This window comes from Aulonocara sp. 'chitande type north' Nkhata Bay, linkage group LG9 (genome assembly GCF_057382095.1).
Source record: "Aulonocara sp. 'chitande type north' Nkhata Bay isolate Kocher_YH1m ecotype deep benthic linkage group LG9, A_spYH_male_GT1.1, whole genome shotgun sequence".
NCBI classification, from domain to species: Eukaryota; Metazoa; Chordata; class Actinopteri; order Cichliformes; family Cichlidae; genus Aulonocara; species Aulonocara sp. 'chitande type north' Nkhata Bay.
Window position 1 is genome coordinate 16,001,991 of NC_141352.1, and position 25,866 is coordinate 16,027,856.

Genomic DNA, 25,866 nt, shown 5'->3' on the forward strand with positions numbered 1-25,866 from the left:
CTGTCGACAGGCGACAGATTAATGTGTTTGATCTGCAGCCACATGTAATCACTCTTTGTCTGCACTAGAATGGGTCTGGATTAAGCCTATTGCGTTTCACAGAGGTGATCAATAATGATACTGCCGAGATAGTTTTCACAAAAAGAATTTAACAGTTTGTTGCGCTCTTTTCAAATGAAGCAGTCTTTCCCCTTAATGATTTGAATGTTGAGTTTTAGTGAGAAACAAAGGATTTTTTTATGTGGAGGTGGTGGTTTGGTAAAAACATCCAATTAACGCAAGAACGTCGTGATGATAATAAAGTTGCTTACATTGTCCAGATAATTAGACGAGTGTTGCACAGCAGATGTTTTGGCATTTCATAGCTACAAAATGTCTATTAGTTAGAATGGCTCCATTTAGATGAGCCAGCTCCTGGTATGGGGCATGCTGGCTTGCTGTTAGTACTGGAACACTTAATAGAACTGAACTGAGTTTGTTTCACCTGCACTTTTCCTCTCATGTCAAGACAAAATGTGTGCCCTGAAAAAGGTTTGGTGCATGCTCACAGAGATTTTGGCTCATTTGCCCTCTGCTGAGGTTAAAGCTCCAAGGCAACTTTTGTCTTTCTTTTTTGTTGTTGTTTTTTTGTATGAGCTTTTCCACAGTGCACACACACACACAAAAGCAACAGAGTCCTTACTGTTGTTATTCTTGTTTAATTCAACGCCTTCTTGTTGAAATGAAGTTTCTAACCGGCTAAATAGCTTTCCCAGTTATGTTTAAGTGCAATTAAATTGTTGGCTTGATTATACCTTAATGTAATTTTTTTCTCATAGTGTCATAATAACAACAAATGTCCACAATCTTTCTTTAACCTTAACCGAGTGCTGTGAATAACGCTAGAAACTGTACTCCATTATCACCCAACATCTCAGAGACGCATTCAACATTAATGACTGAAATCCATCGTTATGTTTAAAGAAATTGTAATTTTTGTAGTTAGATTTGCTGTGGTGTAAAAACAGATCCAAATTGCAGTGGCTGTTTTTGGACACAGAGAGAACATTATTGTCAGATCAACTATTTGGACTTGTACCCTGCGTCACATGACCAACCCGTGGCTTCAAGCCAGTTGTTGCCCCAGAAAAGTCAAGTGCAGTGTCCAACACAGGATATGAGTCAGTGTTTGGTCCATAAACTGGAAATGTGAAATTAAGGGCAAGTTAAGATTGTACAAAAGTGGATTTTCCCTAAAATGTGTCTATTTTACTTGTCGTAGGTCATTAATGTGGTAATGTAGTATGTTTTTGTGCAAACTTATAATGATGACGTAAATACTGATATGCAAAATGTGGTTTCTTTAATATCAATGAAGGACAAAGTCTTGAATGTGTGTGTGTTTGTCTGTGTGTGTGTTTTGTCTGCTAGTCTTTGAATTCAAGAATCAGTGGATCTACCATGTGGTCGTTGTTTAGGTCAAGTGCAAATAAAAGCTTGTAAAGAAAACTCAAGTGCAGAAATAGAGAAAGAAAATTATTTTATTCCTTTGGAGAACAATCAGCCTTTCAAATAATATCCACCAGTCCTTATTATGTTCCTTAGTTGTAGATATTTTGTAGATATTTTATACAAGTTGTTGATTAATTTCCTTGCCAAAAAGAAAGAATAATGTTGCAGTGACAGTCTCAAGTCCAAATACTGCTTTCTTTTCAGTTTTAGGTCATCTGGCTGAAGGGCCAGTGAGCTCATGCCATGGTGAGGTGTCAGCTGTCTCCCCTTCCTGTAGTAATGGTCAGATTTTAGTGATACTTGATACACACACCAATCACCTATGGGTCTTGTTCTAAGGCCACATTTGTTGTTTTACTGGCAATAAACTTAGATGAGTTATGTCAATAGCAAAGTGTGTTTTTAAGATTATTGAGCCTGTGTTACAAGATCAACACGTCTACAAGATGATTCTTTTGAATTCTTGGATGAGTAAAAAGGCTGGGGTTGATTTTTCATATTAAAAATAGGCTATTATTGTGTTCAAGATTAATCATTTATCAGCAAATTAGTACAGACAACTGTATTTACTTGTATACCTGAAATAACTAAGTAATTTTCCTCCTTAGCCATGGGATTTGGTCCATGGACTCTAGAGTTGATCTCTTTATCTCTTTGCCCAATTATGTGCATTTATCACTGAGCAAATGCTGGTCTGGGACACGAAAGGTGGATAGGAAGGTGGAAGTCCTGGGTGTAGGTTTCACTGCTTAAAACTATTTTCCTTTTTCTTGAAAAGTATGAAGTTGACCAAGTTGTACCAAAAACCTGTACTTTTAACTTATTTGTATAAAAGCGTAATGTTACGTTTCATTACATGGCTACTTTACATTTCTAAGAAACACTTCTTCGCTTCTCCTCCTACAAGAAGTCAAAAAGTCTGCTGTAAAAAGAATCATAGAGGTATAGGTTGTTCTGGCATAGCACAACAAGCAGCATAGTGATGATACATTTGGGTCAAACTTGAATGCATCCATGTGAGAGTTGCAATATCCACCCTATCAAAATGACTGATTTCACAAGTCGGTATGGCCGGAAGCGACTACTTCTTAGCAGCAACAATGTCTCCGCACAAACAGATCACTTGCTGTGGCTTTGCTCTCAGCCCACTTGTTTCTGTTGGGTTCTTGCACTTGCAACATGGTATCATCACACATTGCTGCTTCGGTTTATTGCAGTTATTACTTGTTCTGTCCAATCCACTGGTTTTAATTCATGGTCGCTCACCCAGAGCGCTGCTGATTTTCCCGTTCTGCCAGCTAGTTAATTGCAGTTAATTACAATCACCTGGGTTTGCAGGTGTAACTCGGTCCATAATCAGATAATGTGGGCTGTGAGGACTGCGAAGCCAAGGTCAATGCTCCAGTTTGTCTTCGCTGTGGAGTGTTTCATCAAAACTAATAAATTGAAAAGGCTGGTCTTCCTACCGTCCTTAAAAAATGTAATCGCAATAATGAAAAGTCATCTGCTCTATGAGTCTGCAATATATTTCCCTCGAGAGCTAAGCCACATGCTTATGTATGCATGTTTGCATGCTATGAGCTCTCTCTCTTTCTCACACACACACACACACACACACACACACACACACACACACACACACACACACACACACACACACACACACACACACACACACACAAAACCTTCAGACAACTGCTGAAGCCTAAATTTTGCTGTTTATCTGCAGACCGGTGTTGGTTCTGTGATAAATCACCCTCTTTGACAGATATCTCTCGCTTGCATGCAAGCACATGAACCTTCTTCTAAGAAAGGGGCGAGTGAATTAGATGTTTGAGGGCTGGCAATATTTCCTGCAAACCTCAGAGGAAGCTGGATAGGAAAGCTGGAGTCAAAAAGCTGAATATGACACCAGTTGTGCAGTGAATTGTCGTGAAAAGGATGCAGTTAGATAGTAAAAGCATAATATCTTGCCACAATGAAATCTCAAAAGGTCAAAAAAAAGAAAAGAAAAGCTGCCAAAATTGTATGTTTTATTATTCAGACTGAATACCAGAGTTCTAGAGATGGCACAGCATCACTATGCATACTTTGCAAAGCAGTTTGGGAGATCTGCGAAACCTACCACCTTCAAGTCATCGTATAAAAATGCAAAGCGCTTCTTTTAAAACAATACGTTGTGAAGACAGTGACTGTCCTTATCAAGGCCTTTACTCTCTCTTTGTTTCTGATTTAATTGGAGTGAACATCGAGCCTGTCCTCCTCAGTGCTGACAGAGCGTCCCTCAGGTTGTCGTTTTGTCCCAGTGGGATCATATAATGCAATTGTTGTTGCGTCTAACAGTGCAAACTCTGAGGAGAGAGAGGAGGCTTGTGCTTTGTTGCATGCAGTGCAAGAGAAAAGCCCGTTTTCTTTTTCTTGGTTTTGCTGATATTTCGAGCACTCCGAACTGCGACAGTTTAGGGGCCCTCTGTGCACAGCTAAATAATCTATGATCCTCATATGGAGCCCAGATTTTGGCATCGTCTTTCCCTGCTTCACCTGCTTCTTTAAGCAGCAGAATCGTGTAAAAAGTTGCAGGCGCTCATCAATCACTTTAAGATCTATCTGTCAAAGCAAACTTTTGAAGATACTTGTTATAAAGGTATGTTAGTGGCAAGGCGGCAAGGAAAATTGCTCCACCTGACTCTGCGTGCCATGAACCAGCAGTATGTCTCATTTCTTCATGTGACTTGCTGCGCACCTGGAGGTTTGATCTGCTTTCCTGCTGCTGACAAACACCCCCCACGTCTCTGCCATGTTTATCATGAGAGATTTTCTTAGTTTCTACTAGCAGGGATGGAACACAGTTAAATAGCAACATGGAAATATAAAAAAAAGTGAAGCATACATTAAAGAGAGTGGGTATATGGGATATTTTTGCACTGACTTACCAGTTAAGTTACAGCCTAACAGGATAAGTGAAGAAGTGAAGCATCAGGAGGAGAAGTTGGGTAAAATACTACGCAGATTTTCCGGCTTGCCGTGTAGCACCGAGGGGCAGTTCTGTGGTATTAGTAGTTACCTTGGGGTCCGACCTGGCCTGAACTGATAGACCAAATCTCATCCTGTGTGAGTTGCTCTCGTATCATATAGCATGCAGATCAGAGGCAGCAAATTATGTACTCCTTTGAGCAATGAAGAAGATGAGATGGGAGGGCAGATACGCAGTGATAGCCAAATAAAATACCTTTCACTCAAACACCTGAACCTTGGAACACCCCGGTGGCCTATTTAGTGATCTAATTTAAATTTCAGCCGGGCTTTGGTCATGGAGGGGGCAACGCAGCTGAACTTATAAATATCTATCTCCTGCCTCCGAACAAACAAAACGGGTGAAAGCTGACCTGTGGGTTTTAATGAAGAATCAATGATTTAAGACCCGCTATAAAGGCAATGAAATAATTCAGAGATTTTTATGCTTGCAATTAGTGCATAATGATCCTCTGTGCCCTGTTGCATAATGCAGAATAATACTTTGGCAATATTCCAGTACACGCACAAATATTATATCTGTGCCAGAAGAAGACTTTAAGGGTCGATCGCATATATGATGCTGGCTGTTCCCATAAACATGGCAAAAGTATCAAACACACAAAAGCACAGAAAAAACAGGAGAAAAAATGGCTTGCTTCTGTTCCGTTATTTGAGGTTATGGATGTTATTTGACTGGAGGCATAACTCACAGATACACGAGACGCGCCATTACTCCAATGAGTGTCCTTTATTATTTTTCATCCCCCCCCCACAACAACCCAGCAGAAACGTTCCTACCGCTTAACATTTACCTGATACTACTTCCCCCCTACTAAATAGGATGTGATGCTGGGATATAACCAAGAAAACAGATTAGACCCGCACGCTTTAAAGTATACTATTTCCTTGTGCTTCATCTGGTAACATCTTGTTTACTGAACTCGTTTGGTTTCAAACCCAGACTACTCATAATGTCCAAAAATAAACTCTCAAAGTATACAACTGAACACTAAGCATAAGTGCACATTTCTGAACTATCTGATGCAGCTACAAACATGTTTAAACAGTGCAACCATTTACTTTATTTCTCATTGTCTCTATGAGGGATGGGGTAGACTACCCAACCCTCTACCTGAGTGTGGGGATTATTCTGCCCCATTGCTCACTCAGTTCCTAGTTCTATGAGCAAACATAGTCTTTCAGATATACTGGAGGCCTCCTAGGCTTGAGTGGGATTTGGCTCCCAGCTTCAGGAGTCTGCTGGCTGGCCTCCTGTGAGATGTGTCTGGAACCGACACACTCTGTGCAGCTGGAACAGAGTTCTCAGGTGAAGCCTCTGGTGGATCGCCAGAAATCTCCGGTGCCCCAGGTGTCCATGTAAGATGGTAACGGTTTCTTCTCTCTCAGCGTGCCCTTTGCTGTCTCGATGATGTAGGACCTCGGTGAGCCTGCCATGGACACGACCAGAGATGGGCAGTAACGCGTTACTGTAATCTGATTACTTTTTTCAAGTAACGAGTAAAGTAAGGGATTACTATTGCAAAAACGGTAATTAGATTACCGTTACTTTCCCGTAGTAACGCTGCGTTACTGCGTTACTAAAACCGTGATTTTTTTGCGAGACTGTCTCACGACAGTGACGTAAGCGAGTGCGCCGTTAGTGACAACAGCTGTGTGCAGATCAACAATGAATCACATATCAATTGTGGGAGAGAGTATGAGCGTGCAGCGTTTAAAGCGTGGAAGTACTGACCTTACTTTGAGTTTGATTCCATAAAAAGTGCCAAAAACATTAGTGTCCGTTGTGCGTGGGAAGAAAACTTCTTTTTAAATTTTCTGCTGTGTTTTTTTTTTTTTTTTTTAACTTTTTATTTTATTTATTTGAACAACTCACCCGTCCATTACGCATACAGTTTCTTCAGAATAACAGAATACAAAGAGAGTCACAAACTCAAGACAGTGAAATTAGAAAGAAAAAGAAACAAACAAATATATATATATGCATAAAAATATAGATACATATAGAATAATAATTAGAAAAATAAGATAAAGTAAAACAAAAGAAAAAAAAGGAAACATGCCTGTGGTGTCAAACTTGGAAGGTACTGTAGATGTACCATCGTTCATTTCACTTTTTTTTTTTTTTTTTGTACGCTCATCTTCATTCAGTTCAGTCTTTTTTTCCCCTTCCGTTGTACATCAACCATTTTCCCCAGTCCTTCAAAAAGCGTTCTTCCTTTAATTTCAGTTTATATGTAAGGTTCTCCATCTCCATAATGTCCTCCACAATTGCTACCCACTGCTGCTTTCCTGGTGTTTCTGTCTTAAGCCAGTTTTTGGTGATGGCCTTCTTTGCTGCCAAAAGGAGAATCTTAGCCAGGTAACGATCCTTTACATCTACAGTACCTTCCAAGTACCCTAGATACAAAACAAGGCAGGTTCTAGGAATAATATAACCTAATATATCACAGAGAGCCGAGTGAATTTTAACCCAGAAAGTGTGAATTTTTCTGCATTTCCAGAAAATGTGTGTATGGTCTGGTTCATCCCATCCACACAGCCTCCAACATTGTTGTTGTGTATTGGTTTGTTTATTTATTTATTTTTTTTTTTAAACGTATGTTTATTTGTTTTTTCAACAGTATCAACACCAACATAAAATGAACGTATGGCAGTCATTAAAATAATAATAATAATAATAACAACACTAATAATAATAATAATAATAATAATAATAATAATAGTAATAACGATAATTGAAGTGTTAATCCTAAAGGGTTCCAAATAAATGCATAGTTAAAAAAATTAAATTAAACCATACAAATAAATACAATTAAAAAAAAATAAATAAATAAAAATAAAAATAAAAAAATAAATCATAATATAGGTTACATAGTATATTCCCAACAGCAAGTCAGACATTATTCATTATCTAGTTGTCTTATTCACTCACCGCCCCCCCCCCCACATCCCCACTCCTCAGTAGATCCAAAAATATCTTCCAGATGTTGTAAAATTCAGAAGCCTTCTTTCTAACAATATAGGTCAGTTTCTCAAGAGCTAAACTCGATGTTAAATTATTTAACCAGTGGTTAAAAGAGGGGCAACCAACATTCTTCCAGCATAAGGCGATACAGCGTTTGGCCTGTAGCAAACAAAGATCGACCATTATTCTTTCCTCACAAGACAGAGTACAGTCATCTGGATACAAGCCTAAAATGCATAACTTAGGGCAAAGCGGTACAGGAGAAGTTGTGATCTGAGAGATATATTGTAACACAGAGCTCCAAAATTTTTGGATCTCTTCACATTTCCATAGGCAGTGATAAAGTGTACCCTGATGCCTATTACACTTATAGCATAGATCAATTATATTAGGATCAAATTTATTTAATTGTACAGGGGATATGTATGTTCGCATTATCCAATTAAATTGTATCATTCTCAAACGAGTGTTAATGGTCTGAGTGTGTGTTTTTGAACATATTTTACCCCATTCAGTATATGAAATATCTTCTTGTAAGTCACTAATCCACTCCCGTCTTTTACTATCAGAGTTATCCTTATGGTGTTCAACTAACAGGTTATAAAACTGGGACACCAGTCTTTTACCAAAACAGTTTTTTGTAACATGAGTTTCTAGGATGGAGAGTGGGGGTTGGTGCACTGAATTGTTTAAGTGTGCCAGAATAAAACTTCTAAGTTGCAGATACTTAAAAAAGTGTTTCTGCGGTAAATCAAACTTTGCCCTTAATTCACTGAAAGACATTAGAGAATATTCCTCATATACGTCCTGTAGTTTCGCAATGCCCTTGTTCAGCCAAGCTTTAAAGCCCATGTCATTCTTAGCCGGGGCAAAGAGTTCATTACCCCAAATTGGGGAGAAACAGGACAACCCAGAAGAGTCATTCAACATTTTTTGTACTTCATGCCAAACAACAACAGTGTTTTTTACAAAGGGATTAGTAGTAATTTTCTTTAAAGTTTTAAAGGGTGCTGAGTATAAATAGCTATTTAACGACAGACCCTTTGAGGACATTCTTTCAGTTGCTAACCAGGGAAGGGAAATATCGTTCGAAAACCAAAACATAGTGGTCCTCAGCTGAGCAGCCCAATAGTACCATTTTAAATTTGGAAACTGTAGTCCTCCCCTATCATATGGTAAATACAAGAGGGAGAGTCTGAGTCTTGGCTTCCTATTGTTCCAGATGAAATTAGAAAGAAGCTTTCTGGTCTTGGAAAAAAAAGAAGGAGGAGGGGCCAGCGGAATTGACTGAAAGATATATAGGAATTTAGGTAATATAGTCATCTTTACTATGTTTATTCTTCCCAGTAGAGAAAGAGGCAACGATATTAATCTAGTGATCTCATCCGACAACCCTACCACCAGGGGCTCATAATTGGCTGAACTAAGATTGCTTATCGTTGGGGTTACTCTGATGCCTAAATATTTAAATCCCTCTGCGGCATTCACAAATGGGTGGGATACAACTGGTTTCAACCTCTCGTTCATATTTAAAAACATAATGGATGATTTTTCTTCGTTCACTTTGAACCCAGAGAAACTGCTAAATTGATCGAATAGCTTCAGGAGAGATGGTATTGATTCTGCAAGGTGTGATAGAAACACAACAGTATCGTCAGCGTACATTGCAATTTTGTGTAGCACCTCCCCGATTTTAATACCATGGATCGAGGGATGTGATCTAATTGCTATCGCTAAAGGTTCCATGGCTAGTACAAAAAGCAGAGGTGAAATCGGAGACCCTTGCCTGGTGCCTCGAGATAGCTCAAAAGGACTAGAGATGAGATTATTGGTAGATACCATTGCAACCGAATCAGCAAGTAAAATTTCAATCCATCGGCGGAAGTGATCACCAAATCCAAAACGCTTAAGCACCTCAATTAGATAGGGCCATTCAACTCGATCGAACGCCTTCTCCGCGTCGAGTGATAGTATTGCAGTATCAGGTAACTCTTCACATTCGTGGATTATATTGAGAACTCTCCTCACATTGTGGAACCCCTGGCGATTTTGAACGAAACCATTTTGATCTCCGTGTATAATGGCTGGAAGAGCCCTCTCCAGCCTCATAGCCAAAGCCTTAGCTATGATTTTGGAGTCAGAATTTAACAGCGATATGGGTCTGTAAGAACCCCTTTCGGCTGGCGCTTTGCTCGGTTTTAGAATGAGAGTGATCAGGGCACTACGAAATGTAGCAGGGAGGCGACCTGTTTCATAGGATTCCAAATAAACATCTAATAATGGGGGAATTAATTTTGCTTTAAATAGCTTGTAAATATCTATCGGAAGCCCATCAGGACCCGAAGCCTTACCACCTCTCATGTTCGTAATTGCATCAGAAACGTCATTGAAATTTATTTCTCTCTCCAATTCATTTTTCACATCCTCAGAAATACAGGGAAAGATCAATCTATCCAAGAAAGCATTTTGGCTTACCAGGTCCAGTGGGCTGTCAGATTTATATAGGGTTTTATAATACGAGACAAAGGTGTTATTAATTTCTGTGGGATCTGTAGATAATTCCCCTTGATCGTTCCTAATTATATTAATGGCTCTGTCAGATTCAAGTTTCTTTATCTGCCAAGCTAGTAGTCTACCCGGCTTTTCACCCTGATCATAAAACGTCTGTTTCAATCTTATTAAACCATCTTCAGCTTTAAGCATAGACAGCTCCTCGTATTTAGCTTTAAGAGTCAATAACTCCTGTTTTTTCTGTGTTGAATCATCTATGTTAACTTCTCTCTCTAATTCTCTAATTTTGTTGTCTAATTCGTTCATTGTCTGTTTGAATTTGTTAAATTTAGAACTGGTGAAACTTATCATTTGTCCTCTAATATATGCCTTAAAAGCTTCCCACCTAACGGCTGCAGTTGTTTGAATTGTATTAATTGAGAAGTAGAGATCAATGTGTTCTCCTACAAATTTCATAAAGTCAGAATCATGTATCCATTTAGGGTGCAAGCGCCACTTGTTTGAGCGGCTATTCACTTGTTCTACCTCATAAAATAGTGAGGTTGGGGCATGATCTGACAACACAATGCTGTCATATATACACTTAGTTATATTGGGTAGCAAAGATGAGGAAATTAAAAAATAATCTATTCGGGAGTGGGATTTAAATACTGCTGAATAGCATGAGAATTCCCTTTTATTGGGGTTTTGAATTCTCCATGGATCACAGAGGTTCAGATCTTTCAAATATTGTTGTATTTTTTTTCTTGTTTGAGAGTGTGAAGTGTCTATCCCTGATGAGCGGTCAAGCTTCGGGTCCAGAGTACAATTTAAGTCACCTGCCAATATTATCCTACCAGGAAGGGTAGCTATCAATAGAAATAAATTCTCAAAAAATGAAGGGTTATCATCATTAGGGCCATAAACATTAACTAAATTGAAATTCTCTTTCAAGAGAGTTCCTTGAACCACCAAAAATCTGCCAGCTTTATCATAAACAGTATTATTTACTTGGAAAGGCACTGAATTATGAATTAACACCATAACCCCCCTCGCGTGCGAAGGGCAACAGGATGCTAGCACTTTGCCTGGCCATCTCCTACGTACTTTCACCAGATCCTCTCTGAGTAAGTGGGTCTCTTGGATAAACGCTATTGATGACTCAAGTTGTTTAAGCCTGGTAATAACCTGTTTTAGTTTAACCACTTTTACCATTCCTCTCACATTCCAAGAAGTAAATTTAAAAGTCTTATATGAAGTCATCTATTCTTATTAATACAACAGATTGTGCAACATAGTATCTTCATTTGGTTGTTGGTAAACCTTTCAGTATCTCTAACTGTTGTGGTGGGAGTAAACCAGTAAAAAGCAACACGCTGTGAAAGATACAAAAACACAAAGAAATAACACAAAATCTGCCATAAATGAACCCCCTTAGCTGTCAACCTGAACCGGACAGCCCCTCGCCCTACCCCGCCCTCCCCCTGACCTTGGGGTGCAGTTAAGTGCACACGCTGATCCAATGTAAACAAGGGAGCAGCTAGACCAAACCGAGCTGACATGGTCAAACAAAACCAAACCACCTGGACAATTGCGTCTCCTGACGAAAATGTATATCCTACATGAACAAGTATGTATACAATGATCATTACAAACTTTCTTGTAGCATAACTCTCATCCCGGAGAGCCGACTGTATGTCGAACAACCAGTACTCCAAGACACAAATGAAAGCCCAATCAACAAGTGGGCGTGGCTAGTTATCTATAAGGGATAAATAAAATGCCCAATACAACTGAGGAGAACGAAGGAACGGTAAACCAAAGTAAATACAAAAAAGAAAAATACTCTCTCCAAAAAATTCAACAGTAAGGCTGAGCGATATTGACCATTAAATCCAACAATTTCAAACTACAGTTGTTATGGGCAGATAGTGAAGGATTCGGCAGTCCCCATCAGATATTCTGCTAGTCCTCTGTATTCTGCAAACCTCGGATGAACTTTTCCGCATCTGCTGGGGTCTCAAAGACATGCGTATGTCCACCAGATGACACTCGTAGCTTCGCCGGGTAAATTAATCCGTAACGTACGTTCATCGCCCTGAGCTGCTGTTTCACCCGGTCGAAGCTCCTCCTCCGTCGGTGGAGATCTGTAGAAAGATCCGGGAAGAACATGACCTCTTGGCCCCCGCAGATAACTTTCCCTTTGGCCATAGCTGCCCGCATCACCCGAACCTTGTCTTGGAAGTTTAAAAACTTCACGATGAGGACTCTCGGTGAGGGTGGTCGGTTGGGTTGCGTCCGGCCGGGCAACCGGTGAGCTCTTTCGATGAGAGGTTGTCTCGGGAATGTTGCTGGTCCCAGCGCTTCGGGGAGCCACTTCTCTAGGAAAGCCACCGCGTCATGTCCTTCTATTTTCTCCGGCACATTAACTAGTCGTAGGTTGGAGCGACGAGAGCGATTTTCGAGGTCCTCGAGTTTGTTCGTGAGGAGAGCCACTTGTTTAACTAGCGCATCTATCTTGCCTTTCTCTGAGTTAATGGCGTCCTCCACGCTGCTAATGCGCATCTCTGCCCCATCCATGCGCACCGAAAAGTCCTGCACGTCTCTTTTAACATCTTGGATCGCTGACAGGACCACATCAAGTTTTGTGGAAAAGTCATTTCTGATTCCGTCGAGTATTTGAATAACATCCATGTTATGGGCCATTCCAGTACTCACGTCCAGGAGACTCCCAGGGCTAGCATCACCTGCAGAGTTAGCTTGACTGCTAGCATCAGAGACGACGTCTTCCTCACTCAGAGAAAAGTGTGCCTTAGATTTATTTTGTGCTTTCTTAGCCGGCATAATGTCGCGGATAACGATAATAACTCGTTACAAGCAATAGTTCTCACTGTTCACGCAGTTAAAGGACAGTTTTCAGGAACTTACTAAAATATCGCCAGGAGCTCACAAAAATACGTGTGCCTAGTTCAGCGCCATAACCACGCCCCTGGTTTGTTTATTTTTAATCTTAGGTGTAATAAAATAGCGAATTTGATTTTTCCAGATGAATTCTCTCCACCTCAATGAGTGAGTTGTATTCTTATGTTCTTTCCATGTTTCATACCACACCCTCTCAGTGATTTCTTCACTCAGCTCTCTTTCCCATTTTACTTTAACATATACAGTTGATTCCTGTCTTGATTCCATCAAACATTTGTATAGGGTAGACACTGTTTTTGGAATAACACTTTTATATGCCAGTATAATTATTTTTATAATAGGATCGATTTTGTCTTCCTCTATTTTTATATTTTTATTAAAGTAATCTCTCACCTGTAAGTATCTGAAAAAATCCTTGTTTTTTTAATTTGTATTCCTGTTTTAATTCTTCAAAACTTTTAATTTCTCCTTTTTTGATTAATAAAATTTTCTGCTGTGTTTTACTTGCATCTATTTGAAAGAGTGAGTGTAAACACACAAAAAAAATATTTTATGTGCTGGAATGTGCAGAAAATAGGTTTAAATGTTAAACAAATTTCTTCCAGTCAGAGAATGGTGCATATAATTAAATTTTTGCTTGATGCATAAAATTAAAAGATTAAAACTGATAAAACAAGTTAAAAAAAAGAGACTTTTCCATTTGATTACATTTTGTATGATGGATTATGCAGAAAAAGTAGAATTGGGCTGAAAGATCTATCGCTTTATCACCTCTTCAGGTTGTAAATCGTGTTTTTAAAAAGTAACTAAGTAACTAAGTAATTAATTACTTTTGAAAATAAGTAATCAGTAAAGTAATGGGATTACTTTTTTGGGGAAGTAATCAGTAATTAGTTACTGATTACTTTTTTTTAAAGTAACTTGACCAACACTGGACACGACTGTCTCTCTAGTATCCATGTCTGAGACCCACACTTTGTCTCCAGGATTGAGCTGTAGCATATCATGTGCTCTGTGTCTGCGGTTGTAGTTTTGTCTTTGTTTTCGTTTGTACGATTGTTCTATAGCTTTGAGCTTGTCTGTGTCCGTACCTCTTGGATTTAGCTGTGAAGGGATGACAGGAATAGTTGTCCTTATCCTCCTACCCATGAGAAGCTCAGTTGGGCTGTAGCCATTTTCCAATGGAGTGGCCCAGTATGCCATAAGGGCGAGATAGGGATCGCCAGACTTTTTAAGAAGACTTTTGATGGTCCTGACTGCCCTCTCGGCCTCCCCGTTGCTCTGAGGGAAGTGGGGACTGGATGTCTCATGGCTAAAACCCCATTCTTGTGCAAATCTTTTGAAGGAATCAGACGAAAACTGAGGTCCATTATCAGAGCGAACCTGCTCTGGTATGCCATGACGTGCAAAGATTGATTTACAGTGCTCAATCACTGCCTCTGATGTTGTAGATGTCAGTTTGGCAACTTCGAAGAATCTGGAAAAGTAATCCACAATGACCAGGTACTGTTTATTCTCCATCTGGAACAGATCAGTTCCAACCACGGCCCACGGTCTTTGTGGAACTTCGTAGGTAGCATGGTTTCTTTGTGGTTAGTCCGCTCACGGCAGCAAGTGTCACAGGTCTCAATCACTTTTATCAGCTCACTGCTCAGGCCTGGCCACCAAACAGATTGTTTAGCTCTCTCTCTACATTTTGTTATTCCTAGGTGTCCCTCATGTAGTTTAGACAGAATGTCTGCTCTGAGTGATGTGGGAATCACTATTCTGCTCCCATAAAGAAGCAAACCATTGTGGCTTATCTGGCCATCCGTCCACACAGAACTTCTTCAGTTGGCTTAGAATGCTGTCATTGTCCTGATGTGTCTGGATTTCTCTGGCTCTGTGGCTGGCAAACTTGCTACGACGGACTCCAATTAAAAGTTGATTTCTTCCTCCGGCAAACCCTCAGTTGTGTCACATACAGGAGCTCTGGACAGTACATCTGCTGTTGCAATGTCTCTACCAGGAACATGAGATATGGTATAAGAGAACCTCATCAATCGCATGCGTAGACGTTGTATACGAGGTGGAAGCTCATCCAGGCCCTTGGAGCCAAGCAACAAGACCAGAGGTTTGTGGTCTGTTTCAATGTGGAATGTTTTCCCAATTAGGAAACTGCAAACCTCTCACAGGCCCATGTTGAAGCAAGGGCCTCTTTCTCAATTTGAGCATATCGCTGCTCTGTAGCGCTGAGAGCTCTTGAAGCGTATGCAACTGGTTTCCACCCTAAATCGGCGTGCCGCTGGAGAAGCACTGCTCCCAAGCCATATGAAGATGAATCAGCTGATACGCATTTGGATCATACAGAGCAAGCCCTGGGGGTGTTGTCAGTTCTTTTTTGACTCTGTCGAAAGCCTGCTGTTGCAGTGGCCCCCATGACCATAGGTTGGACTTCTTCAGCAGATCTCTTAGGGGGCGCGTTTTTTCCGCCAGGTGAGGAGCAAACTTTCCTAGGTGATTCACCATGCCCAGGAAGCGTCTCACCTCACTTATGTTGAACTCACGGCATGCACCTTGTCAGGATCTGCGCTAACCCCCGATGCCTCAATGACCTGCCCCAGGAACTTTATCCTGTTCTTGGAGAACTCACACTTGTTGTTCAATGTTACTCCAGCCTCCTGCCGTCGAACCAGTGCTTGTCGCAGTCTCTCATCATGCTCTGCTTGTGACGTCCCCCACATGAGCACATCATCCATCTGGCAGAGGACTCCTTCTAAGCCCTCAAGAATGCGTGCCATCCGTTTCTGGAAGTGTTCTGGGGCTGATGAGATTCCAAAGCACAGACGATTATAACAATACCGACCAAAAGGTGTAATAAAGGTTGTGAGCAAAGAAGAGTCCCTGGATAAGGGAATCTGCCAAAATCCTGCATTGGCATCCAGCTTTGAAAACACTTTTGCTCCTGCAAGCTGTCCTAGTGTGTGTTCTACTGAAGGGAGTGGATGTTTCTCTCTCATGACATATTTGTTTAGTTCAGTGAGATTGCTGCATATTCTCACCTTGCCTGTGCGCTTAGGAACCACCATCATAGGCACGCACCAATCAGTGGGCTCCTCCACCTTGGAAATGACACCCTGCTGCTCCATCCTGTTCAGCTCTTCTTTAACCTTTGGTAAGAGTGGAAGAGAGATTCGCCTAGGGGTCGAGAGGGAAAACTGCTGTGCCTCGGGTTTCAGAACAAAATTGTACTCCCCTTCCATTTTGCCTAAGCCGCTGAAAAGCTTGGGGAATTCTTGTTTGACAGCGTCCATAGAGTCTAAGCTAATATGATTCACTCTAGCACTCTAGTGTTCCTCCTGGGCTCTGCAGAACCCTTTTGGGCTTATCCAATCTCCCCAACTGATGCTGTGTGTAGAAAGTCTCTGGGACTGCTGTGACATCCGCTCCGGTGTCGATTTTAAAGAGTGTGTTGCATTTGTCCACATGTATCTCTGTTACCCATGGACTCTCTTTGGTGTCCGCAGAGAGGGAACCCAAGAAAGCGACCTCATCCTCTGTATCGCTCTTCTCTGAAACTGTTGCAGCATTGACTTCACACAGTTTTTTGTTTCGTTTAGCATGGATGCGGTTCAGTTGTGAGTTGGTAATATCCATTTTAAAGTTAGTGCTTAGCATCTCTTGTTGCTTCTTTACAAGCTCACTTTGTCGGGCTCTGTTTAAGCGCTTTCTCTAGCGTTAATTCTGGATCCATTTGTAGCTGTTCTGACAATTGTTTGTCTTTCAGACCCACGACAAATCTGTCTCGCACCATTTCATCATGCAAAGTCCCGTATCCACAATGTTCTGCCAGACAATGCAGTGCAGTATGAAAGTTATCGACTGACTCACGCGTCTCTTGTTGGCGCTGGTTAAACTTCGCTCGCTCAAATATGATGTTTCTTCGGGCTACGAAGTGAGCATCCAACCTCCTTTTAACGGCCTCATAATCGCTCGCCTCTTCGGGAGTCAGGTGCAGGGATACCAATATGTAGATAAGGGCGTTCACTTGATTTTCGTCCACTTGCGTCTGCAATCCAGACGCGATGCGAAATCTGTCAAAACGTTTTATCCATTTGGTCCAGTCGTCGGACCTAAAAGTGAACTTCTCCGGCGGTGTGACTTGAAACTGACTCATGACGTCACGTCTCTTTTCGCGCAGCTCCTCTGTGGCTGACCTTTAACCTGGCACCGACGCCGAAACCTTTCACTTATGCCCAACTAACGTTTCCAGTTGTCTTCTGACACCATGTTCCGTTATTTGAGGTTATGGATGTTATTTGACTGGAGGCATAACCCACAGACACACGAGACGCGCCATTACTCCTTTTTTTTTTCTTTTTGCCTGTCCCGTTTGGCTCTTTTGCCATCAGAATTATTGTCTAAAGGCGAAGAAAGATGCCCAACGGATTTACTTTACCAAATTGACCATCCCAGCCTTGCCGTGATGGCCTATTTGATTCACCTTTTATTGTTTATTTTATTTATTTTTTTATTTTCACTTGCTAGATACGGGACAGACTTGAATGAGGGAAAAAAAAGGGAGAAAGGAAGAGGGGGAAAAAACAGCGGAGAAGAGGGACGGGGATAAAGGGCAAAAAAACCAAAAACCAACTAAATAAGCAGACAAAAAAATTACATATATCAATCACCTGGATCACCTGTTGAAAAAGAAAAAAGAAAACAAGCAGAAGAAAACGAGAGCAATACAATAAACAACATCACGATGATGTATGGGAATATAACAGTAAATACTAAATATTAAACATTATTGTGCAGCACGTAATATCGACAGCGCACAGTGTGCTTTGAGGTAGGAGCCAAAAAGGGTGTAGTTTGTGTGTGTGAGCACCCGTGTGTACACCTGTGAGCATGGACACCCCAGGCCGAGAGGCCGAGGGCACCCCACCCCCGAAGTGGCCCGAGCGAGCCCCAGGCTCCAGGCCCCAATAAGCAGCCACCAAGGAGTGAGCCGGTGTGTACCTGGACGCCCATCCCCGGACACAAAGAACCACCAATGCACCGATGTCTGAGGGCGTCTGCCACTGGCAGGGGAAGTGGTGGGGGGAGATAGGCCTCCATACCTTGGAGGACCTGAGATGTCCCCAGAGAGGTGGCGTCTGATACCCAACCTGACATATGGACACAGACAAACAGGCACACACAGATACAAACATCCATTCCCACCCTCATATGTAATTACTCAACACTCAACCAACGTGGAGACAGATATAGAGAGACACTGTACACACGATCACACTCCCCAAGCGTACTCTACGAACCGGGTCTAGGTACCCTTGCCCCTGGAGGGGGAAACTGCACCCAGACCCAGGTGGTGTTACCCTTTTCCCTGCGGTGGGGAGAAGCAGACCGCCCCGACTCCGCGCCATTACTCCAATGAGTGTCCTTTATTATTTTTCATCTCCCCCCCCACAACAACCCAGCAGAAACGTTCCTACCGCTTAACATTTACCTGATACTACAGCTTCATACAAAAGATAAATTGTGGACCTACATTAAGAGCCAGTATACGAGTGAATCATACAAAGGTCCTCTAACGGTGTGTTCACACCGAACGCCATAGACGTGAACAAAAACGCGCCAGACGCCCCTAATTTGACGCGTGCACATTCGCACCTCGACGCGTGTCCAACACAAATCAATTGACGTGCGTGAACCGGAAATGTCGGAGGAATGTGGGAGGAAGTTGTGCCAGACGGTATCTTTGCAAGATGGCAGCTGTCGAGCTAGCGTTTGAAGAGAGTCTTCCTTCTCTATTTACTGTGGAGAGCAGAGCAGCGGCGTTAAGGACGTCCTCGCCGTACCTGGGTCCATAAGGTCCTCCAGAGGTGTGAGCAGTTTGGTGAGTTTCAGCATTTGCTCCAGGAGCTGCACCTGGATGACCGCAGCTTTCAGCGGTACCACCGTCTTTCCCTCGCCCAGTTTCAGGACCTGCTGACCCGCGTTGGTCCAAGCATCGCCCGCCTAGACACCAACTACAGGCGCTCAATCCCACCTGCAGAGCGCCTGTCCATCTGCATGCGGTTAGTAAAAGTGTTTAATACGGTAGTCCTTTATTGATACCTGTGCTAATATATGCTAAACTATCATTTATAGACTGCTAACATGGATGTGGTATGCTAACAGTGAATGCTGTCGGTGTTTACTGATAGCAAACTGTGGTATGGAGACGACTGTTTATAATATTTCTAGTGATACTCAGTGTATGCTCTCAGTGTTTGCTGATATCAAACTGTGGTATGAGGCCCACTGTGGGTTAATCTTTGTAGTGATACTCACTCCTTTTTTTTTTAATTTACACCTGGTTTAATTCTGGGATAGTTGAATATTTGTATATAATTCTTGCAGCTGTCAGACTCTATAACAGGGGTCACCAGCCTTTCTTAAAACTGAGAGTTAGATAAAATTGTGAACAGTCTGGTTCATCTTTAGTTATATGGTTCTATCTAGCATATTCTATCTTGATAAGCTGTCTTATCACAGGTTAATTTTTCAAAAATATTAACAATGATTTAAGCAAGGAAAGGGCTACATGTCAACACACAACTCTTTATTTCTATTAATGTCTTACTTCATTCCTACCTGATTGACATGTTTAGGAATTATGAGTGATTGGCTCACTGTAGTGGCAAAAGTTGCTACCAATCAAATTATGATATGTTAAAGTTAAAACAAAACACAACTGACTGTTTTACATTATATCTAATATATTATGTAATTATCCTTATAATTACAAAATGTTTTATGTAAGAGTTTTGTGATTTAAATCTGACATCACAAAAGTATTTTGGAATTTGAATAATGTATTTTGTAACTGCAGTACACATAATACTGATTTTGAACAATTTTGTCCAGGCTCCTTGCCACCAGGGACTCCTTCAGGACCAAGCGTTCAGTTACAGAGTCGGTGTGTCAGATCACCCCCTAGGTAGCGACGGCCATCTGGGACTGTCTAGTGGACGACTTCATGGCTGTGCCTTCACCTGGAGACTGGCGGTTCATCACAGAGGGATTCCAGGAGCGCTGGAACTTTCCTCTGTGCTGTGCAGCTCTGGATGGGAAGCACGTCCAGAAAAAGGCACCCCATATATCATATAGGAGACACACACATTGATATACACTAAATATCTATTCCATTTCTTTTTTTGTGGTGCCCAAATTTATGCACCTGCTTGATTTTGTTTAAAAAATTATTGCACACTTTCTGTAAATCCAGTAAACTTCTTTTCACTTCTCAAATATCACTGTGTGTGTCTCCTGTATGATATTTAACTGACATTTTTTATTGTAACAACCAACGATTTATACAGGAAAATGATGGCTATTAACAAGGTTGCCCAAACTTTTGCATCCCACTGTATCAGTATATTTTGTCATTAGTATAATATGAAATAAATTCTACATGTGTCAAGTTGTGTGCCAACATTTGCTGTGTAGTAGAACTGAGACATTAGTCATTATAAAAATTTATTTGAAATAATATTAAAAGTCTCAAACAGAAAAACATTAAACATAAATATATAAAATATAAGTATTTACAGAGAGACAGGAATAAAAAGGACCCAGCTGCTCTCCAGAGCAGGAACAAGGCTGAGGAGGAAATGCTCCATTGGAGACTGGCGTGGCCTCTTCAGGGACTCCAGGATGGCCAGCTCCACCACCGATGGACCGTCCTGGGACCCATCCCTCATCTGCCTCGGAGCTGTCCTCCCCTGTGGGCCTGTAAAACAGCACAAAACACAAAGAAATGAGAAGGCTGCTACTAGATTTTAATTTCAACATTGAGAAAAAAACAAAAACAGGATATAATCAGATTGGTTGTAGATATTTAGTAAAGGTGATCACAAGGGAATCTCACCGAGTACAAAGCTATCAGCGCTTGCTGTACATACCTGTGGGTGCAGCAGCAGGAGCTCAGGGACTGGGCAGCCAGGAGAAGCAACAGGGGATGCTCTGCTGCAGAATCAGTTGGCTCTATCAAGATAATATTAAATGTTAACAGGTTGAAAACAATAGTCATAGAGAAAGTATATACAGTGGTCCCTCTTTTAATGCAGCAGGGGATCTCTGAATAACTAGCCCCTGGCCACGCACTTTATACACTTTTTTCCCCACACATGAACATTAGTCACAGTTCTCACAAGTTGATTCTCAAAGTGCAAACCTTTGTAGATTGCAAAACGTAAAAGTATTATTATGCTGCGTTTTGTCTTCATCTGCCTGCCACTTTCGTGCGCCTTTTTCCCTCGCAGTGCAGGTGTCTATTTCCGAATGAGGCTCATAGTTATGGGTGTTTTTGTGCTGTTTTTTTCTATTGGACGTGATGGTTATCAAAACCAAACATGATAAATTTGGCAAGCGCAGGAGACACGACACGAAGGAGATTTGTCAATCAGGCTGCAGAATGCAATGCTGTACTGTAATAAAAAAATCAGCGAAAAAGCGAAGCAGTGACGGATGAGCGGGACCACTGTGTGCTGTTTATTAATAAACAAAATATATTCATATACGACAACATGAATAAAAGTAGAACGGTATTTGTACATCAGTGGGTAAATAGCGGTGGCTTGCTAGTTTTTGTGCGGCTTCCCCGGGTCAGTGAAAACTTTCAAAAGAGAAATGGATGAACTTACCAGATTGCCCGATCTCTTCACATATCTTCCTCCAAGTTCGGTCCTTTATATTCTTGTCTCAGTACAGAAAGCAGCTGGTGTCGTACAGCTCTGGGTTGTTGTTGATTAGCCTTTCCTCCATATTGAATGAAGTATGAAGGGCTTTGGCTGGATCTGCCCCTTTGACCTAGGTCAGAGCCACGTCACCAGGCTCCTGATTGGTTGTTGCAGTGCGAATTGACGCTGGAGTTCAGATTTTTCCAACTCGAGCGGTAGATGCGATACGCGCGTATGCACAAAATGCAACACAAACACTGACGCCTGGTTTTATTCGCGAGTCAAACGCACCAGACGCGCTACACTGACGCGCGTTTCATGCGTTTTCGCGATGCTAATCTACTTCCGAATTTTCGTGGGACCCGGAATCATGTGTCATCGCGCTTTTCATTGACTTTACATGTAAACCTGATGCTCTGTTCGCGTCTATCGCGTTGGGTGTGAACACACCGTCCCCCCTCCAAAAAAAACCCATGTTGCTGTAAAACAACATAATAGTTCCTGTTTCAAAGAAAAATACTTGAGCAGTTTATTCTATTGCTAAACTGAGTCATCTCAGCTTGCTTCCTTCTGCCCAATCAGACAGCAAAGAAATTGGTGCAATCCCGCCCTAAATTACTTTAATTTAAACATTTTTCAATCATTGTTTGAAAATACTTCCTAAATAAATAGCTGCAAATTTGCACTTATAGGAGCGGCATATACTTGCCAAAAGGCTTGAAGCTAGCTGTAGCAACAAAGCCAGTTTGTGTAATTGGAGCAATTAGTGAGGGCCACTCTTGGGTTAATTGAGTTAGATGCTTTCATCCCACAGGATCCAGACCTAAGATTCAAAATGTTATTAAGGTGTTTCAGTGTAGCTTTCGACTGTGTACAGTCACCCAACTCCACTTCCTCAGAGCCGCTGGGAGGGTCAGATAGCCAAAAGTAAAGAGACTGAAGTTATTGTAAGCCACACAACTACAGGGCAAAACAAAGCTCTTCTGTGATTCTAATACACTTTAAAATACACGAAAACAAGAATCACAGAAGCCAACTCAAGTTTAGGTGGCCAGACTTCTGCAAAATTGTCTTCAATTTGCAAATAAATTGAGAAATCAAAAGAAAATCAGAAGAATATTAGAACACTGACATTCAACCTCCCTTCATACATTGCATTATTAAGTGGAGTGAGAAATGTAGAAGAGAAACATGGACAGAGAGACTCAACCTTGGTGTGGTCCTGTGAGGAGTAATAAGTGGGGCCAGAGACGGAGAGTAGACGACTATTGAGGCAAGTCACTAATTAGCCACTAGTGGCACTGGCCTTTTGTACTTTCACATGCTATGTATTTATGGATGTGTGTGAGTGTGAGACTCTCCCACTTTCACAGGTATATTATTCATGTCATTATTTCAAAAAAGTAATGCACAGAAATCCATAAAAACCTTATTACCTTAGGGAATTTTGCATTTATAAATAACATCTAATAATGCTGCTTGGAGTTTTCTAATAAAGCCTAGCATCTCCTCAGGCTACCAACATGTCTATAAAAAGTCAATGACTGCTTTTAGATTTCCTGCTGTAAATTTAAAATTAAATTATGTAATTTAAAAACTTTTAAGAACAAGCTCGATGCTTGTGTATCGACAACATGTGCAAGAGTTTTCAATAAGCGAACGCATCAAGAAAATAACATCGTCTCTTATATTTCACAATGAAGAAATGCTTTTTCTCTATTGTTGCTTCTATGATGATTCAACAAGAGTGCTCCTGGTGCTTGCTCCTATGTCATTTACATGTATGTATGTATGGTAACTTACCTTAGCACAACCAGTTTACAAAGCACTCAAAAAACCCCAAAGAGCTCCAAGCATTACAAATCTCCTCTTGTCTATAGGAAGTCTTCCTCTTCTGAAACTCACCTCAGGTTCACGTGGTTCGGATCAGTGACACATGCAGCCCCCACTCAGTATGAACCAACATGTGGACCTTGAGGAACTCTCTGGGGAGCCTTTAAGACCCATCCACTTCATCCCCCTTAAGCTGTTCTCCATTGAGACAGTGCTTTAGTGCAAACCACAGCATCAGCTGAGAAGCTGAGTGACTTTTATGCTCTATGTGCAGTACTGCACTTAAAGGGTGGACTGCTATCTTTTAGCCAACATACTGGAGAGAACTTCAGTAACAGTTCTCTTTGTTCTTTTTATAAATAAAAAGGTGGAGGCTTGTGTTCTGTCATAACCGCATAGCTACTAAACAATAGGATGTCTTTGATTCTAACTTGAGCCCACCTAAAGCATTACAGAATCAAACCAGCGTGACTTTGAGTCATCACTGGAGGTTTTGCTATTTTCTCCCCACCGTAGCTCTCGTTTAAAGGGTGGAGGGGGCTTCACTGAAATTGCGACGGAACAGCAAATTGCAGAGCTGCCAATCTAATTGCTTCCTGTGTCTGCATGCCCATCAGTCAATGCTTTGGAAAGGCTCAGTATGAATGACCACGATTCACCTTTGTTTGACTGCAGGTGTCGTCTATTACATTATTCATAATTACAAGAATTCCTGTTATACCCTGAGCTAAAGGGACAGATTTCTGTGCTACTTCTCACTATGATATAATGTCCAGCTGCATGTGTATGTAGCGGGTTTATTTTAGAAACTTCTTCAAAGAATTTCTTATGAATCTGAAGGGAAAAAAGAATCCTTGCATAGATGTGTTATTTTCACTTTCCTGGTACTACAACCTCTAATAAGCTACGCCTTGATGGAATTCACACCATTATGATCGTCTTATGGATTAAGCCACATAAAGACATGTGAAATAATGAGCTTGGCATTTTCTCTCTCGCCTCTCGCACCGAGGTGCTCTGAAATTTTTGTTGAGAGTGCTCTTGATCAAAATTACCTGCCGCTGTCCTTTCCACTTCAGCCGTGCAGAAACGGTCCTCGCTGTTACTTTTCACAGGGGCAGCACAGCTCCAGCTCATGCCACCACGACTTGTTGCATAAGCTTTAGCTTAACACGTGAAAACTTTCAAGACTGCCCCCTGGACTCCTCGGGCACTGATTGATTGCAAGAGATTTGCAGCAGTTTTTTTCTTTTTTTAACCAATGCTTCCTCTCACGCCGCTCAGTGTGGCTGTGAAATGAGTCTTTAGTGAGTGACACAGAATACTAAACACACTGAAAAGGTCAGTCAATATCTAATTGCTTTGTCAACTCAGTCTTTATTCATATCTTAAATATTTAATATTGCTATTAATAATTTAGAGGCAGGAGAGTCTGATTTCAGATCGCACGGTGGTATCAGGAAAGATCTCATTAGGCGTTTTTCATAATGAATGACATCTTTCCTGTCAGCAACAGGCTACTTAACATGGATACTCACACCTCCAGGAGGGAGATCACCTTTCCTCCAATGTGTGAAATGTAAAACAAAGGAAATGAGAAAATGTTTCATCTTATCACGAAGATAAAAGATAAGAAACCTTGCAGGTGCTGTAGGCATCGCAATTCCACCACATTCTGCTTCCAACAGGGAAATAGGATAATGTATTTATTTGATGAGATTTGGGCATGTTTTTTTTTTTGCTTTTTTAAAAAAAGGTTCACTATACTCCTTATCTCACACACTAGAAGGAGAATCTGTCTCAACATCAGAAGGCTTTTTTGGGGTGTAGATGATAAAGTCCCTTCATTTTTTTATTTTATCTGTTTTTTAAAGAATGAATTGCTCTCTGTATTCCAATGAGCCTTAAAACAAAACGCAAAAGCGGCGTAGAAACCAAGGGCGCAGATAAAACGCCATGCTCCGAATCCCGCAATGAAAAACAAACTTTGTCAAGCTGGATTAACACTCACACAAGCTCCCGAGCAGGAAGGCAATTACTTGTGTTAACACTGTTATCCACTGTAACGTCCCTCGACAGCTGATTCTTCTTTGTGGGCGTCCGTGTGTGTTTATGTGTGTGAAGAGGAGAGAGCAAAAGATATAAAGAGCTTTCGTGCCTTCTTGTCTAACATGGTGTATATGTAAACTCCACAGAGGCTTGAATGCAGTAAAGACAGGCAGTAATGAGGTGCCGCAGTTGAAGTGTGTGAAAGAGACGCTAATTTGCACCTCTTGAGCACCCTATGACTTCATTTTAAACTCCAATGCATCTGAGCCATATACCATGAAAAGCTATGAACTGCCTTTCAAAACACAGTATGGGCAAAAACAATGGGCGCTGTTGCAAAGCAACCGCTAATTGAGGTTCGGAGGTTCTCTT